This window comes from Lactuca serriola, chromosome 8 (assembly GCF_051521515.1).
Source record: "Lactuca serriola cultivar US96UC23 chromosome 8, Lser_US96UC23_V15, whole genome shotgun sequence".
NCBI lineage: Eukaryota > Viridiplantae > Streptophyta > Magnoliopsida > Asterales > Asteraceae > Lactuca > Lactuca serriola.
In genome coordinates, this window is record NC_136415.1 from 32,797,125 (window position 1) to 32,815,851 (window position 18,727).

The 18,727-nt window shown below is 36.5% G+C and overlaps 1 long non-coding RNA gene across 1 annotated transcript; it reads right to left on the minus strand.

Moving 5' to 3' along the window:
* Window positions 1-4,454: 4,454 nt before the first annotated feature.
* Window positions 4,455-5,014, minus strand: LOC145070930 (uncharacterized). The gene is made up of 2 exons (XR_013690149.1): window positions 4,828-5,014; window positions 4,455-4,668 (listed from the first exon to the last, which is right to left on the minus strand). It is a non-coding gene; the product is annotated as an uncharacterized LOC145070930 (long non-coding RNA).
* Window positions 5,015-18,727: the final 13,713 nt, after the last annotated feature.

Consider the following 18,727-nt stretch of genomic DNA (forward strand, 5'->3'; position numbering starts at 1 on the left):
ATGATTTTGACTTTAAAATATTGCATTACCATTATCTGAATATAGAGTAGGACATCGAGAAGGCACAATAGACAAGTCACACAACATATTAGTGACCCAAACGAGTTTTGATGTAGTATTAGCCATAGCGTAATATTCAGATTCACAACTTGAACGAGAGACAGTCGACTGCTTTTTATCCCTCGTTGAAATGAGATTTGCGCCAAAATAAATAGACTAACCATAGGTTGTGTCACACCTTCCTCGGCCGCTGGCGGAAATGCCGAATAGTAACGGTACATAGATTACCCAAATCACAGAGCACAAACCATAACTATAGACAAAACCCATCTATCTTCAAGCTGATAGACCTTCATTGTCTTGATCCTTATTCCATCATAGGAACATATACGATTTTTGGAAACAAAAAACTGATGTTGGTGAGCTTACATGTTTTGAGATAAACATAATAAACTCTTTTGAAAACCTTTTAGAAATTCTTACAATTCTTAAAATTACAGGTTTCCTATGTTTTATTACATTATCTCTTATCTTTTTAGGATATCCTACCAAACTTAACTTACTAATCCTAATTTACTATCTTGTTAGGATACTTTACTAATCCTAGTTTATTATCTTTGTAGGATATCTAACGATCCTATCTTATTCTCTTTTAGGATATTTCATTAATCCTAACGTATTTTATCTACGACTCTATGGTGTCCCTCTTTGGTAGTCGGATCTCAAAGGCGGTTGTAATGTATTACCATGAGCCCCCATAATCGATGTTGTTTGACTAGTGATTTCCCCGACACGACGCTTCATCGGACGTCTAATAGTGAATAATAAAAAAGTTATCTTGTCGGGATCATAATTGGCAATCGCAGGTGGGGATGTCAATCCCCGTATAGATCTATACATATCTTTCTAGCTCTCACAAGATTAACGATTACAGGTTCGGGGTAGCCAGATTTAATCAAGGATGTTGGATGAATATTAACAGCTCACTAACTCATTAACCTTAGGTATTTTATCTTTTAACTTTCTTATTGAGTGATTTCCTGTAAATATAACAATATAAAACCCTTTAATTTAATATTTGATAATTATATCTTTTAGATCTCATTATTATTATTATTATTATTATTATTATTATTATTATTATTATTATTATTATTATTATTATTATTATATATCTCCTAATTATGTGTAACATCCCAAGTCCAGGTATACCTTGTAACCCTTGATCTTTTAAGTACTTGTCCATTTTAGCCCTTTATTGAGAAAATGTGGTGAATGAGTACGCGGGGCGTACGCGAGTGTACGTTCAGCGTACTCATGTGCGTGCTTTTGACGCGGAAGCCACCTAGTACGTTTGGCGTACTAGGCCCATAATGAAAACCCTAATTTAGGGTGAGTCCCCTATATAAAGGATATGATTGCCTTATTCCTGGCCATTATTCTCAAACAATAAACCCTCTTAAACCCTAACCCTTTGTTCATAGAGCTTGTGAGTGTATTTTAGAGCCTTTGAGTGATTTTGTGTGTTCTTGGAGTAAAGAATAAGCTTTGGAGAAGAAGGAGTGAGAGTCCAGGCCCTTGGATCCGAGCATATCTGAGTTGGGAGCTTCATATAGAGGTATAAAGCTTCAAGCTTTTTCACTCTTTTGATTTATGCATCATAGTAGAGTATTTTAGGGTTTTGTCCCAAAAGTTGGAGACTCTATGAGATATTGAGCTCCACAGACTATGATCAACCCCCTTTGAGTGTATTCAGTGGTGTAGTATCATAAAAATCAAGACTTGGACGTTGGAATCAAGCCATGCATGAGATATGAGCATTTTGAGTTAAGAAAGTGAGAGTTTTGTGTGTTTGTGACCTTATCAGCCATGCAAAGGCTTAAAGTCACTGACTTTATGGAGTAAGAGCTATTAGAGAGTCCAGATCTATGATATGAGCCAAGGTCTTAACTGATTAGGACCAAACGAGTAGAAAGAGTGAAACTGGGACGTACGCTGGGCGTAATCCCAGTACGTGCAACGTAGGGGTCGAGCATCCCCGAGTCGAGTACACCCAACGTAGAGAGCTGGTACACGCAACGTACGCGTTATCGTTGACTTTTGGTTGACTTTTAGGGTTTGGTCAATTTGTGGACTATTAAGGCCACATAGGGGTAAAATGGTCTTTTACTCTTCTGTGAGTTTGTAGAAGGGTTGGTCTAGCTTCATTGAGAGTCGTTATTAATTAGGGACAATTATCGTATTGTGATAGGCGGAGGCTAGACCGGTGATTCGAGTTCGAGATTATCTGAGTTCTTACGAGGTGAGTCTTCTCATTATACTTTACCATGAGTGGTATCTATATGCGACCGGATGGTCTTTTGTGCTTATTTGAGTTATGTGATATTATTCATTTTGTATGTGTGATATACATGCTATATTTTGTGTTTACTGAGATCGGACCGGAAGGTCCAACCCGAGTTGTGGGACCGGAGGGTTTCCACTAAGACAGGACCGGAGAGTCCATATCGAGTTGTGAGACCGGAGGGCCCTTATTGAGACACATGATCAGAGGGTCCACACCGAGACGCATGAGACCAGAGGGTCCATGCCGACTTATAGCCATGAGAGGCTTATTATTTGTGTATGTGGTATTTTGGGGAACTCACTAAGCTTCGTGTTTACCGTATTATGTGTTATGTGTTTCAAGTACTTCTCAGGATCGCGGGAAGGCCCTGGCTTGATTATACACACACCCGCATTGGAGATTTATTTTTTGGAGGGTCTTGGATTTGGGATAAACAATTTTTGAAATATGCGTTGATAATTGATAATTGAGATTTTTGTGAAAATGTGACATGTGTTTTATTGTGTTTGAAAATTTACGGTGTTACATTATGGTTATTTGAAAATAGGATATTTGAGCATAGTAACGATTAGGTACAATGCATATCATTATGTTTGACCAGCATTACTTCTAGATACTATTTTATCCTAGGAAATTAGTCATTATAACATCTAGGTAATATCTCTTCCTAGACTATCGAACATCATTACTCTTAGACATAATATCATAGGTTACAACTAGGTATAGTATCTATAGCTACATTATCCTAAGGTTTCATTCTTTATAAATCGATTTATATTTATAGATATAAATATATTTTGATAAACCAGTTTGATAAGAATGTATCCCCCCCCCCCTCGGTAAAACTTTTAAAATAGTAAAATGGGGTCGTGAACTCACTCTAGTAGCGTAGTCTAAAGCATCCATGTTATTGTATCCGAAGCTTCGCGCCAGTGAGCACCTTTATTTATAGTGCTTGTGTGCGCGACTCACTTCATGCGCGACATGCACTCGACTCGTGGCTTCATCAAGGGTTTGCCACATGTCACACTTCTGATGGTCCACATCTCTCTAATCTCGACGAATCTGGGTGTCAAACGTACACGTCGAGCATGGCGCACACTTGGCGTGTACCTCTAAAGCTTTTATAAAAATCCATATATTTCTTATATGAATCTTGTTTCTTACCCTCTTTATATATTTGTGTAGCTCTCTAAGAGTACTACAACTTTCATTAATGTTATGTTGCCAAATTTTAACTTTTGTTTTTAACTCGTATTTCACATTTTTCTAAAAATCGTATATTCTTCATACAAACTCCGTTTTTGACATTTTTTTTTTCTTTTTAAAGTCCTTATCTTTCGGAGTACTACGATTTTCCTTTTAGTGACATTAGCCGAAACTCAACTGATTTATTTATACCATTTTGACGTTAATAGTGTTATTTACATGGTTGGTTTTTATTTTTTTATGAAATCATAAGTCCTCTAATCGGAGTCAGATTTTCACAAAGTTTATATCTTTGAGGCCGCTCCGTTGTGTACTTTCCAAATACATTGATCATTATAAAAAGTGGTGTAACTTTTTGATCACTCGTTTTTTACTCTATCATTATCATTATTATTATCGTATTTTTCTTGAAATATAAAACTTTCTATTATCATTATCTGTCGATGCCAATATTTGGTGACAGGAATTTCCCAATTGTCACAGGTTGATCGTCTTTGTTTCGGTGCAACGAGCACAATCGGCAGTCGGCATCAGAGTAGCCAATGAGAGAGGGAGAAGAATGCTCATTCCCATGCTCCACATTCAACAAGTCTTTTGGCTCGTTGGTCATTAACAAGTCAATTAGTAACTCGTATGCCTAAGCTCTACTACAACAAAACGAGCATCTAGCAACCTTTTAGAAACAACATTTTTAGGGTTTAGCCGGATGGAAACTTTGGATTTAGTCTGAAAGGTGATGAAAATTCTAGCTTTTTTCATGGTCTCATTAATTGGAGAAAAAGCTAACGGGCACTTTTTTTGCTAATAAGTTTGATAATTCGATGTTAGTGAGACCGAATCCTATGATTGGCTCTTTTAAATAGATTTTCATGTAAAACAAGATCTTCCTTAAGATGTGTTTTTGCAACTTGAAAATAAAAATTAATTAAAAATTGAAACTTAAGTATTCAAAGTAATGTATTCAAATTTCGAGATAAATAGATATTATTTGTAGAGGACGCATTCTCTTGCTGTATCCCACACACCATCATTACCATGCATGACTTCATTATCTCAACCTACCTTCTTGTGGATAGCTTGATGTGGTGATGCTGCAGCTACTGATGTTGTCCCTGCTTTTTAACAAATAAGAAAGATGAGCAAACATAAGAACAGAATCAAGATTTCATGATCATATTTCTTCAAAGGAAAAATTAAGTGGGCAAGAAGGGTGATGTTTTTGTAGCTATTTTCAACAAATTATTGCTTTACATACCATTAACTAGAACTACCTTTTTTCTTGTCGACTACTTTGTGACCCCAACAACTCCAGCAGCCACCCCTCAAACCAGAATTCCCTGGTGATGGTGGTATTTTTGACACTACTCCTAATCGTTGTGCTTCAACTGTTATCGTAGAAGAAATGAGGGTAAATGCAAAAAGAACAGTCAAGAAAAAAGCCATACCCTCTAATCTCATCTTCAAAAACTGTCAAATAATTAATGATATATTTAGCATTCTTGTTTCGTTTATATAAATGTACATATTCTAACAAAGTCAATTGTAAATATTTGGGTTCACATGGAGACCTGATTCATATTCAAATATATTTCAATACAAGTTCCACGAAACATCAATATAAATCCCCAATTTTCTATTTGAGTGGATGGAGCTAGTTGGATATAGGTGGCAATTCTCTACATCTAGAGCGACATGACACGAAGTTAAACGTGTTTGGGTTGAGTTTCTTTGATCCGCCAACTCGTTTACTATATGGGTCGTGTTCGTTTTTTCAAATAATTTCACGAGTTGACCCACGAACCTGAATCTACCCCATGAATCAAAATCCGACTCACGAGCATGTACAATTAAACAAGTTATACGAGTTGACATGTTTATGGGTAATTCGGGTCAAAGTTGAGTACGACAGGAATATTTATATGGGTAGTGTCCGGGTTGAGCTTTTATGACCCGCCAACCCGAACACGACACAACTGCCACCGATGACGGAGCAGCGAAAAGGTACTTACTAAATGCATGGATTTTTCAAATTTAAAAGAGATCACTGAGATTAGAGATGCGTAAATTAAAAAGATTGTTATGATTTTATGAAAGAAAAATGTTCAAAATGAGAACGTACGTTTTAAATTAATATTACTCACAAATTAAAAGTCTCACACCGATGGTAAACCTGCAGTAAAAGTGAAAAACTAAGTCATGGTTGAACCCAAAATCTCGTCATGTTTGCTAGAAGCATCGACTTTTTAAAGATGCAACGCATGTTTGACTTCAAATTGCATATGAATTCTTCCAACCTTAATTTGTTGAAAAATGCATCCATACCTAATATACAGATAACATATATAAAACTTTTAAATAAGTTAGTAAATATCAAAATGTATCTTGAATGAGATAAATTAATGTAATGTTTTTCTTAAACCGAAGACTCAAAATGCCTTACTCGAAGATATTGAACTTTTGACATTAAATATCTCGTCATGTTTCAGAATTATCATAATTATTTCAGCCACATTTTAAGTTTTATGGATGACATCAAGTTTAACAAAATGGGTAAGAAGTTCATACTTTATGCTGAGGAAATGATTATGTAACGAGGAAATATATATATATATATATATATATATATATATATATATATATATATATATATATATATATATATACGGTTAGGTTATTTTGTTTTCACTATCTATTGTGTGCCCGTATGACTGATTCTGGACCAATCATTTTAGTTATTTTAAGAAAAGTAATTAATGCATATTACATGTTGAAGATATAATAGGTATTAATTACATCTTCAGCATTTAATATGCATTAATTACTTTCTTAAAATAACTAAAATGATTGGTCAAGAATCAATCATACGGGCACACAATAGATAGTGAAAACATTTGAACCTAACTCTCTCTCTCTCTCTCTCTCTCTCTCTCTCTCTATATATATATATATATATATATATATATATATATATATATATATATATATATATATATATATATATATATAGGTCTAGTTATAATATGGATGATAATTATTGTGTGGATGTAAGGATGAATGTGGACCAAGAGTTTAAAATATATATTCTAATAGAATACATATTCTTTGAATGAACATTTTGAATAATAACAAAATTTTAAACCATGAGTTGAAGGATAACAAGATTCTTAAAGAATATTCATCTTTTATTAATATTATTGAAGAATCTATGGTCCAAAAACAATATTTACTATCACATTCTATAAAAATACAATGTCATTTTTTGCATTTTTTTTGTCACATTCTATAAGAATACAAGCTTTATAGTAAGTCATTCTTGAAAACAATCTTCATTTTATAAGCATACAATTCATCAAAGAATCTTCATTCTCATTTTTGTTTCATCCACCATTGTTGTTCCAAATAACTTTGCTACATTCCGAATGGTCCTGAAAAAAAAAACACATACAAAAAATGAAGTTCAAGAATATAAATACATACAACTTGTTGCCTCCATATACATCATTCTTGATACAAACTTTTTCTTGACCGGTTGAGATTCAAAATGTCATTCTTGAAGAAGAAGAACATTCTTTAACTATCATTTGAAGAAGATGTGAAGTGCATCTTATAGAATAACATGTAAAACAAATTATGAAATGATCAATTAAGCATACTGTTAACCAAAATACTCATAGGTAAAATGAATCTAGAATTGCAGGAAGAAAACTTTGAACAATTGAATTGACAAAAAAAAAAAAAAATTAAAAAACACTGATTTAGATTGAGGGATCGAACAACATTCCGATTTTGTGGAATCGAGAACTCACTTGGGAGAAATTGATGATGGCTAAGAGAATACGGTCGGTTGAATTGATGAAGCACACAGTGGTCAGGAGGGCAGCAGCCTCCTTCGCATCTCCCCAGATTATGTGTTATTGCTGCTTGACTTGACCCTCTCGGATCAGACTTCTCCCTTCCCTTCACATTTGATTGTCGGAGTAGACCTTGCGCTGCTTTTCCCCTTCGGCCTCGCCAACCCAAGAGACGACGACCTCCCCTCTTCCCTCTATCTCTTCAACCTCTTCGAACCCCGGAAACGATCTCGATTAGTCACGATAACCGGAATGGAGAACAACGCACCTGAGAACTTCCCTCCGACGATCTTGACATCTTTAATGGAAGCAAGAGGCGATTTTGTGTCGACGATCTTGACATCTTCGATGGAAGCGGGAGGCGATTTTGTGGGTGTGGATGAAATAGGCAGTAGGGTTTTAAATAAAGTAATTTTCCTAAATTAAAGGATGAAAGATTTAATTAATTATTTATTAAAATTAAATAATATTTGGCACATATTAATCCCTACATCCACACAATATTTGTTAATCAATATTTGAACCTATATATATATATATATATATATATATATATATATATATATATATATATATATATATATATATATGTATGTATGTATACTTGTAAAGGAAATATTTTTCTTTTCACTATAGTTATTTGAAACTCCTATGATTTTTCAGTATCTTTGTAATAATGATTATAAGTTAGTTAATAAATTTAACTAAATATCAAACCTAAAGTGTAATCATATATAAACCATTTGAACCTATATATATATATATATATATATATATATATATATATATATATATATATATATACTTGTAAAGGAAATATTTTTCTTTTCACTACAGTTATTTGAAACTCCTATGATTTTTCAGTATCTTTGTAATAATAATTATAAGTTAGTTAATAAGTTTAACTAAATATCAAACCTAAAGTGTAATCATATATAAACCAAATTTCAATATTAAAAAATATTTTTACTTCTACATATAAAGTTATGTTTTTTAACTTTTAACATATTATACTTAATTTAATTGTTGGATGTAAACCATTATCATTTTAAGGCTATAACTTTTGAACAATTAGTATAAAATACTTAAATTATTAATTTAAATGTAATATTGCAGGGTCAACTAAAATATAAACTTTAGTTGAACCTAAACAACTCAAAAAATATTTTGTAAATAGTTAAAAGTAATCAATTGTAGTGTCTTTCTAATAATTATTATAATTTGGTTAATAAGGTTAAATAAATATCAAACCTAAAGTATAACTATAAATAAACTAAATTTCAATATTAAAATAATATCTTTATTTCTACTTATAAAGTTATGACTTTAAATTTTAACATATCATACTTAATTTATTAAATTTAATATGTTGTTGTATTGTAAGGTCCTGAAACGGATCTTATCAGTGATCAAACAACCAAAACAATGAATAACAACGAAAAAGAAGTAGAAACAGAAATCAAAACAAGCTTGCACATGCTTCTATTGATAAAAGACGTCTAGTACAACTTGTGAATATCTACCGTAAACTCTGAGGCATCAACAACCATCAAATGACCTAGCTAGCATCTATATATAGTGGACCTGGGCCAGCCTTAGGTTTACGACCGTAAACTCATCACACGACCATAAACTACACACAAACTAACAAAAGTTGCATATTGACTCAAAAGAACCTAGTACAAACGAAAGCCTAGACCAAACCATTAACTGGACCCTTCAATCTCCCCCTTGGTATGATGCTAGCTTGAAGTTAATCTTTGTTTACCACCATCACATCTGCCTGTCCCATTGCCCCGTTCCACATGCGCTTATTGATAATCTCGGAAACCATAGACGTATACTCTTTTGCTGCTTGTTCAAAAAGTTCCTCGGCAACTACTATTTGAAAAGCACTCAGGTGATGAATGTCCCACCTCCAGAACTGGAACAAATCCCTTCGATCATACAGATGAATGCACCCAGTTTTAAGCTTGATAACATCAGACGCTGTAGTCTCATCGAAAAGCCAATACTCTATGGAGCTTAGAGATCCATTTGGGTAACTTTGAAGCACAGGGATTTGTTTGACTTGATTGGTTGCAGGCCACATCACCACTTGAAGAGGATGACCAGTCTTGGGATCGATGACATCAGGGTAATGCTTGATAATAGACTCAGCAGTCTTCATCGAGAGAAAACCCCTTTTCACCTGGTCTTCTAGAAAATGTTTGAACTAAGTTGCCTATGGATTATCCGAGGGATGTGAAAAAGGAGATCATGACAGCTCTGATAAATCCACCCTAGTCCATGAAATGAAATCATGACTGTCTTTGTAGAGCTCGGTGTTGACACTCTTTCTTCGAACAATCCACATATTAAGAGGATCATGAAATCCCTAAGAAATGATCCCAGATCTATCACCATACGTATCTCTAAAGCGAACGGCTCCAAGATCCGTAACAGTGAGTTTTGCTTGATCTGCGGGTACATTCTTATCAGAACTCCTCTTAAACAAGAGTTGTCCTTTTCTTAGCAGCTTCAGCTTGTCGATCACGCATGATTGCCTCAACATGGGGAGCATGAACGGGCTCCTCTTCGAAACGATTAACAACCCGTGAAGTCTGAGCGGTTGGCATGGTAACAGGAAAAGCTTGAGCATGTAGATTAATCTTATACTCATCTGCAGATGTTTGGTATTTGTCACCAAGATCACTTTCAAGCTTTTTCTTCAACTCAAAATAACTGGAGGTCAGGAGATTAAAATGGTCTTGAAGATCAGAAATCTGCTTTGTCTTTATTGCTCTATCATCCTGAAGATCAGACACTTAAGACTTCAATTTAGCATTCTCATTCAACAAGTCATTGACTTGAATATCAAGTTCAATGTTCTTTTGATCCAGGATACTGGTCCTCTTTTGAAGCTCATAAATTGACGGTTTGTTTGATCCTTGACGACCTTCTTCGAAAGAAATCCCTTTGCCACACGAAGAAGGATCTACATTTTCATACTGAGCAATATGCACAGCTAATCGCACAGATGCATCATCAGGATCTGTCCTAGGAGGAGAGAATCCTGGTGGAGTAGAGGAGCCACCGGCTTCAAAATTGGTGCTAGGACCTCCATGAAATGGTTCAGTTGATACGATAGCAGGTGTAGTAGTTGGTGTAATCAGCACATCATGAGACAAGTCAAAATCCAAAGGCCCAAACCTAGGATCACGTCTTCTTCTTTTAGATGGAGGCTGCAAGGTCTGGTTTGTTGCATCATCACCCTGAAGTGGTTCAATAGTAGGTGAGACAACGTCAAGGGGAGGAATCCCTGACACTGTCACCATTGGAGTTGTAGAGACAACCACTTGTTCTGAAGTTATGGGTGTTGATTCGAGAGCGTCTTCTGTATCCCTTCTCCCCGTTGTCGTGTGAGCAACATCACTGAGATTATTAAGCAACGAGTTGAGGTTGACATTAGACAGAAAGTCATCATTAGTTCCAAAATTAGTTGGAATCTCATGTCTATCGAAACCTGTGAGATCAAGGTCTTCATATTGATTAGGCTCAGCAGTATTCTTGGAAGACCCTTCATTGTCATCTCCTTCAACTTGGACTGTTTGTAGGTCATGCTTCTCAGCTACTGATACAGCAGGAGCAACAGTCTCTTCCCCTTCTTGATTTGATACGGTGATCACATCTCCTTCCGAGATCACCTTTTCTGATGAAGTGTGCTCCGATGATATCTTATCTGAAGATCCGTGGGACTTGGTTGCTTCATTCAGCTCAACAAATCGTCCGAATTTAACCAATGGATACAGTCCTTGAAAGATCACCTTCCCTTTGTGGTTTTGTTTAATGAGCCCAATAGTGTGAGGTCCCAAATACTTCATATCAAGCGTTTCTCCCTCATTTACCAAGTCAGGAAATTATTTATTGATGAAGAGTTGAACGAACCGAGGGTACATTAGGTAGGTATCCCGAGTGGTGGCATTATTGTTGACCACAAACTCGTCCAGGATAAACCTAGAAAAGTTGAAGCCACTCCCCGCAGCAAGAGAAACAATAGCACAAGTGTTTCTCAGGGATATTTCATCCGCACTGGACCTTCTGCCGAAGATGCAGCTCACGAACACGTGGGCTAGAAATCTCTAATAGGGCGGCAGAAGCTTCTTCATTGTAGGAGGAGAATCACCTTCATACCCCATCTTCTTTAATATCTTCTAAGCATCTTCAATACCAATCTCCGTGGGAAAGCTCGGAAGGTTGTTGATCAGCAATGTCTTTCTCACAAACGGCTCATCGATCACAATTTTGCATCCTTGAACAATTGCGTCCACAGTCACAGCCCCATCATCATCTCTTGTCATTTTGGCAGTCTGCCAGAACTCCCGTATGATTTTCTGATAGACAACAGTGTTCATGGTGATGACTGAGGCCAAATAGCATTCTCGTAATCCATGAATCATTGATTTGAAATCTACATGAGCCACTGGAGGATCAGCGAGAACCATTGCCAGATTGTGCATGTCTGCAAACTTTGATGCTGCCATTTTGTCTGCACTAAAACACACCAAGTAAGACAAGAGAGAAATTTAAGCAAATAATATTTTAAATGATTTAATTTCGAGCCCAAAAGAGAATTATTAATTTTTAAAATTAAATTTCAAGTCAAGGGGAGTTTGCGGTCAACGGGGGTTTACGGTCGTAAACTCGTGACCATAAGCATGTGGCCGCAAACGGAGTTTACGACCGTAAGCTCTTCACGGCCTTAAGCTTGGGCCGTAAATCTCGACAATCCCTTTTTCGTCGATTTTAGGCTCAAAACTCGTTTAATCTCTGAAATAAACGCATATCCATGGTCGAAAACATGATACATTCGAAGTGATTGGAGCAATTTCACAAAAAACGAGAAATTTTTTTTGAAGCGAGAGAGAGAGAGAGAGAGAGAGAGAGAGAGGAGGAGAGTTTGCGGCCGGAAATGGAATAATGAGGGTGATTCCGGCTGTCAACTCTATTTATACCCTTAATCCTTTTACCTGTTGACTACACAGTATAAGACACAATCCAATATTTTCAAAAAATTTCAAAAACAAAACCTTTTGAGGATTAAAATTAAAATTAAAATAAGATTAAATAAAATAAAATAAAATAAAATCAATTTGTAAAAAAATATTTAAAAATTAACACTTAAATTTTAACAATTAAAAATAAATAAATAAAATAAAATAAAAATAAAGTAAATAAAAATAAAAAATTAAAATTAAAATTAAATAAAATAGAGTAAAATATACAACCTAAAAATTTTAATTACTGAGAATAATTTTGTGACATTGGGATCAAAGTTGTTGGAAAGCCCTATTCCACTTGTCGGTACCCTTATTTTCATGTCTTCGTCTGATCGATCGTCAGTATTGTGGTCCACTTAAGCACGAAACATTTGTGACAGAATTTGGACAATTGACGAATGATATGACATTTTAGCCCTTATTCTTAAATATATTTCCTATGGACCATTTAGCTGACGACAACCAGGGATATTATTGTCCACCTAAATCGAGCAGCAAGATCTACAGACAATCCGTATGAGTTCAATTTTAATTGTACTAGAACGTGTTTCCTGCTTCCTGATATGCCCCAGTAGTCAAGGATTTCCAGAATACTCCTTACACCGGGTGAGCAGACAATTATTGAGAGAGAAGATAGATTTAGAATGCATATGCTATACATCCAGGTCGGATCTCTTCCAATCATGCAGAGGATGAAACATATAACTAACTGAAGTTCTAGAGAGATTGAGAAGAGAATGATGCATATACTGTGTACCAGGTCGGATTATGAGTCACGTAGAGGAGACAGTATATGGCTAACAGATAGAAAGAATTACATAGAGAGAGAAGATGCAGAGAGATAGAATTGCATATGTTACAGTCCAGGTCGGATCTCTCGATCATGCAGAGGAGGCAACATATGACTAACAGACAGAAAGCAAGAAAATAACCTTCTATAGACCTAGTTTATCGGAATTTCCTAGTCACCCCATCAAAACCGTAATTAAGGACAGAATCCACACATCGAGGAAAAGTTAATCCACAGTTCTAGATACAGGTTCTTTTAATGTGACCGGTAGATTCTCATGTATATATCCCTGCTCAACCTATCCGAGTGTCGTGTTGTCAGGCTAAACGGATCTAAGTAGTTCAATGTTTGTCAAGTCCTTGAATTCCTTAAGTTCAACTTTTCCTGGTCAAGTCCATTTAAAAACTTTCGTGCCTACTAGCGCATCGAGCACAGAGCGTAGACAATTCAATTTTGGTATGTTACGCAGATTCAGATTGCCCGTTATCACTTGATAATATCATTTCTCATCACAACGCCTACAAACAAGATTGTTAGCAACATTTTTAATTTTCTGGAATTTTATTGTTTTTGGATTTTTGGATTATTTCTCCCCCTAAATTTGTGCATGGGTGAGAATGAAAATAAAAATGAAATAAGATGCGCAAATTTAAACTAACCTATCTACAAAAACAAAAATAAAATAAATAAATAAAAAATAAAAAATAAAAAATAAAATTTAAGAAGAATAACGAAAAACTTAAAAACAGGAAAAAGAAAAACTTAATCCTCAAAACGAATCATTTTCAAAAATCCCACAAGCACATCGAAGCGAGCTTTGTTAAAAGGCTTAGTGAACAGATCCGCCACATTATTAGCAGTGGGAACCTGTTCCAGCCGGATGAGTGAACGTTCATAACAATCTCTGATGAAATGAATTTTAATATCGATGTGGTTTCAGAATGTTGGACAAGATTTTTGGCAATTTTAATAGCTACCTCATTATCACAGTAAATGGGGGTTTCTAAGTAATTCAAACCGTAGTCCAACAGCTGATGTTGGATCCAGATAACTTGAGAGAAACAAGAAGATGCAGCAACGTATTTTGCCTCCGCTGTTGAAGTTGAGACAGTGTGTTGTTTCTTGCATTGCCACGACACTAGCCTGTCACCAAGATATTGACACCCTCCTGAAGTAGATTTCCTGTCAAGCTCACAACCTCCATAATTACTGTCAGCAAAAGCATATAAATCAAATTCAGAATTCTTTGGATACCAAAGACCCAACTTTGGGCTGCCTTTGATATACCGACAAATTCTTTTGACAACAATAAGATGCGAAAGTTTAGGATTATCCTGATAACGTGCACATTAACAAACTGCAAACATGATGTCAGTTCGGCTTGCAGTAAGATACATCAACGATCCGATCATCGATCTGTAGTGGGTCTGATCTACGGACTCGCCATCAGGATCTGGAGTCAGAAGAGGTCTCTCAGCCATCGGTGTCGATGCAGACTTAGCGTCTTTAAACTCGAACTTCTCAAGAATATCTTCCACATACTTGGCTTGATGTAGTAGGATTCCGGTTGAATTTTGTTTGACCTGAAGCCCCAGAAACATGGTCATTTCCCCCAACGAACTCATCTCGAACCGCTTTTTCATAACACCTTCGAATTCCTTGCAAAGCTGTGGACTGGTCGACCCAAAAATAATGTTGTCAACATAGATTTGAACCAGAATCTGATCATTACCGACATGCTTGATAAACAAATTTTGATCGATAGTGCCACGAGAGTATCCATGCTCGAGCAAGTGCTTTGTTAGAGTCGCATACCACGCTCGAGGAGCTTGATCTAACCCATACAATGCCTTGTCTAACTTATAGACATGATTAGGAAACTTCGAGTCAACGAACCCAAGGGGATGATCAACGTAGATTTCTTCCTTCACCTTGCCATATAAGAAGGTTGTCTTGACGTCCATTTGGTAAACAGTGAAGCTCATGTAAGAGGCATATGCAAGGAAGATACGAATAGTCTCCAAGCGAGCTACATGAGCATAAACCTCAGTGTAATCAAGACCCTCGACTTGTCGAAACCCGTGAACCACCAATCTAGCTTTATTTCACACTAACCCCTAAATCATCTTGCTTGTTTCGATAGACCCATCGTGTGTCAAGAGACTTTTTGCCCTTCGGTAACTCAACCAACTTCCAAACCCCGAGTTTCAAACTGATGTAACTCTTCATGCATAGCATCTACCCAGTTGGGATCATTCAGAGCCATTTCAACATTCTTGGGCTCTATTTGAGAGATAAAACAAGAGTAAAGACAAGTATTGACGTCTCCACTCTGGCTTCTGGTTTTAACGTCTTCGCCCAACTGACCAATGATGTTCTCGATCGGATGATCGCGTTGAATTATTGAGGGTATCTCTTGGCTGATATCATTAAACGAGACAGGAAGATTGTGAACATTGCCACCTCCTTCATTTGTTGATTGTGCCGCACCAGATGACTCTGCTACAAATTCATTAGAAATGTTTTCAGGAAAGAGTAATTCCATAAAGGTTGAAGTGACAGCGGAAGCACCTTTAAACATGAACTCTCTTTCTATAGGAGTAAGTGGTGTAGTTTTAGCATCAAGAGTATCATTCTGAACCAGAGATTTTGGACTATCAAGTTGTGCATATGACTCCCCCTCAGGAGCAGCTGAAGACTCCCCCTCAGGCGGTGAAGAGGATACCGTTGGGGGTCTGTAGACAACTTCTTCGTCTTCGTCTTCAGAAACATTCTTCGAACCAGAGACAGATCCAGATGAGCTACCCGAAGACACATTTATGGACTTGAAGAGCGATGTGTAATCAAACAACCAATCCGGACCCACTCGAGCATCCGTCTCATTCTCCTCCAACCAGCGCACGTCATAAGATTCCACAACCTGTTTTGTCTTTTTATTGTAGACCCTATATGCGGTGCACATAGCATACCCTACGAAGTAACAATCATCGGCTTTGGCATTAAACTTCGGGTTGGTCTCTAGGTGAAGAAGGGTGCAATGGCAGCCAAATACACAGAAATGACTGACTGAGGGCTTGTGACCATATAGAATCTCATACGGAGTCTTCATCTGAGATTTGTTGATCAATACACGATTCTGAACGTAGCAGGCAGTATTAATCGCCTCGCCCCAAAAGAAAACTGGTAGCTTGGAGTCACACAACATTGTCCTTGCAGCGTCTTTTAAAGTTCTATTTCTCCTCTTAGCGACACCATTTTGTTGAGGGGTGTGAACGGAGCTGTATTGATGCATAATACCCCTTTCTACGCAAAAATGATCTAGAATAGAGTTATTGAACTCTGCTTCATTGTCGGTACGAAGCGCCTTCACTCGGTTGTTAGTTTGGTTTTCAATCAACATAATGAATTTCTTAATTAGATCAGCAACTCCAGCTTTGTTGGATAGAAAGAAAACCCACGTAAAATGGAAGAAATCATCAATCACAACCAGACAGTATGAATTTATGTTAATATTGAGAACGTTGACTGGTCCAAACAAATCCATATGTAGCAATTGAAGCGCCTGACTGATTGAGTTAGCCTGTTTTGGGAAGTGTGGTTTTTTGTGATGTTTACCCTGGGCACATGACACACACTTTTCAAAAGTTATAAAGTCTTTGAAAGGCAAACCACGGACCATCTCATTCTTCGAGAGACGATTCAAGTTTTTGGCGTTAGCATGACCGAGTCTTCGGTGCCACAGCATTGTATTTTGTTCATATATCTTTGAGAAGAGGCACGTAACTTGTTCTGGAAGATTGCTATTCATATCAATGATGTAATCATTCCCATCCCTTTTTGATTTGACAAGAATCCACTCTTCTAGGATGAAAAAGCCTGGCTTGAGAATCATACATTCCTTGTCAGTGAAATGTGTAGAATAGCCTTTGTCGCATATCTGAGACACGCTCAACAAACTATGCGTTAATTCGGGAGCAAAGTTGACATTCTCGAAACTTAACACCCCATTTGTGACGGTTCCTCTCTGAGTGATCTTGCCACCTTCTCCACCCACAAAGGAAACATACCCCCCATTAAAAGATTGAATGGTGTTCAGTTGGGAGATATCTCCTGTCATATGCCGGGAGCAGCTGTTGTCGACGAACCAAGGTCTGACGACATTCCCCTGCAACTGTCCCTGCAAAATGTGCGGGTTTATTTAGATTTGGGAACCCAGGTCATTACTTTCCTAGGTTGTCTCGTTTCCTTTTCAGATTTATCATTATTTACAAATTTTTCAGAGGATACACATGATGGATTGGAGGTTATTTTGGGAAACCATTGATAATTAGGTTTTCTAATAGTCCCGGATGGTTTTGAAATATGATTTTTGTCAGTTTGCTTTGAGCACTTAGGTTTTCTATCTGAATTGGTTGAAGACCCATTGCTGCTTCTTAACGAAACCGATCTTGGCTTGACCTTGTTCGGTTTTGGCAAACTGTTTGGGACTTTGTTATGAAAGACCTTTTTATGCTTTTGAAACACAGCCCTTTTCTACTACGATCGTCCTTCCAATCATCATTCCGAGAACGAATTCTAGAGGACTTTCTAGTTAAAGAACTTCCTCTATATTCATTCTCTCCTCTTGATGACTCAAAATGTACAAACATTCTATTAGGACAATTCCTAGCTATATGACCACCAACACCATATAGTTGAAACAAATCTGTTTGTTATTGTTAAAACCTGTACTGCATTTTTCAGATTTGTTTTCCATACCAACACGATTGCTTTTCTCACATGAATATGAACAAGAATTAGGTTGTGAGACAAGTGAGGGTGTATCAGATGGAAAAACTTGTGAAACTGGTGGTTTTTCATTAGTATCAGCATAAACATTAGAATTGTCAACCACATCATCAAACACTTTAAAAACATTCAAACCAGTATCAGAAGGTGCAGTAAATTCACAAAAAAAACATTGTCACTTTCATCATCAGAAAAATTGAAGTCTTTATTTAAAACTAAAACTTCAGGTTCAGACTCAGTTTTATTTTCAGAAACAGATCCTTCAACTTCGTGCTTTGACTGATTTAAGGATTGATCTGCAGGAGAAGTAGAAATGTTAGTACTTTCAACATTAATAAATCCTCCCGAAACAAAACCAGACGGTTTGCCATAAACCATGAATGGTTCATTGGCAATCTCCTCCTTGGACAAAGGTTGAAATTGAGATGAATGGTGGAAAAGAGGAGGCACTTTATCATACCCTAGAACCTTTGACTAATCATGTTTAAATTGCATGTAGTGGTCTATCATATTGGAAACTACCTCACTTGAAACATCAAACTTTCTGAAATCAAAATCAGCAGTTTCAAATTTGCCCTTTAATGTTTCAAGTTCAGTAATTAAATCGGTATTCTGTCTCTTTATGTAATCATAATTTTCATATTTATTATTGTAGTCTTCCTGAAGTGTTCTAAAGTCCTTTATTTTAGTTTCTAACTGGGCC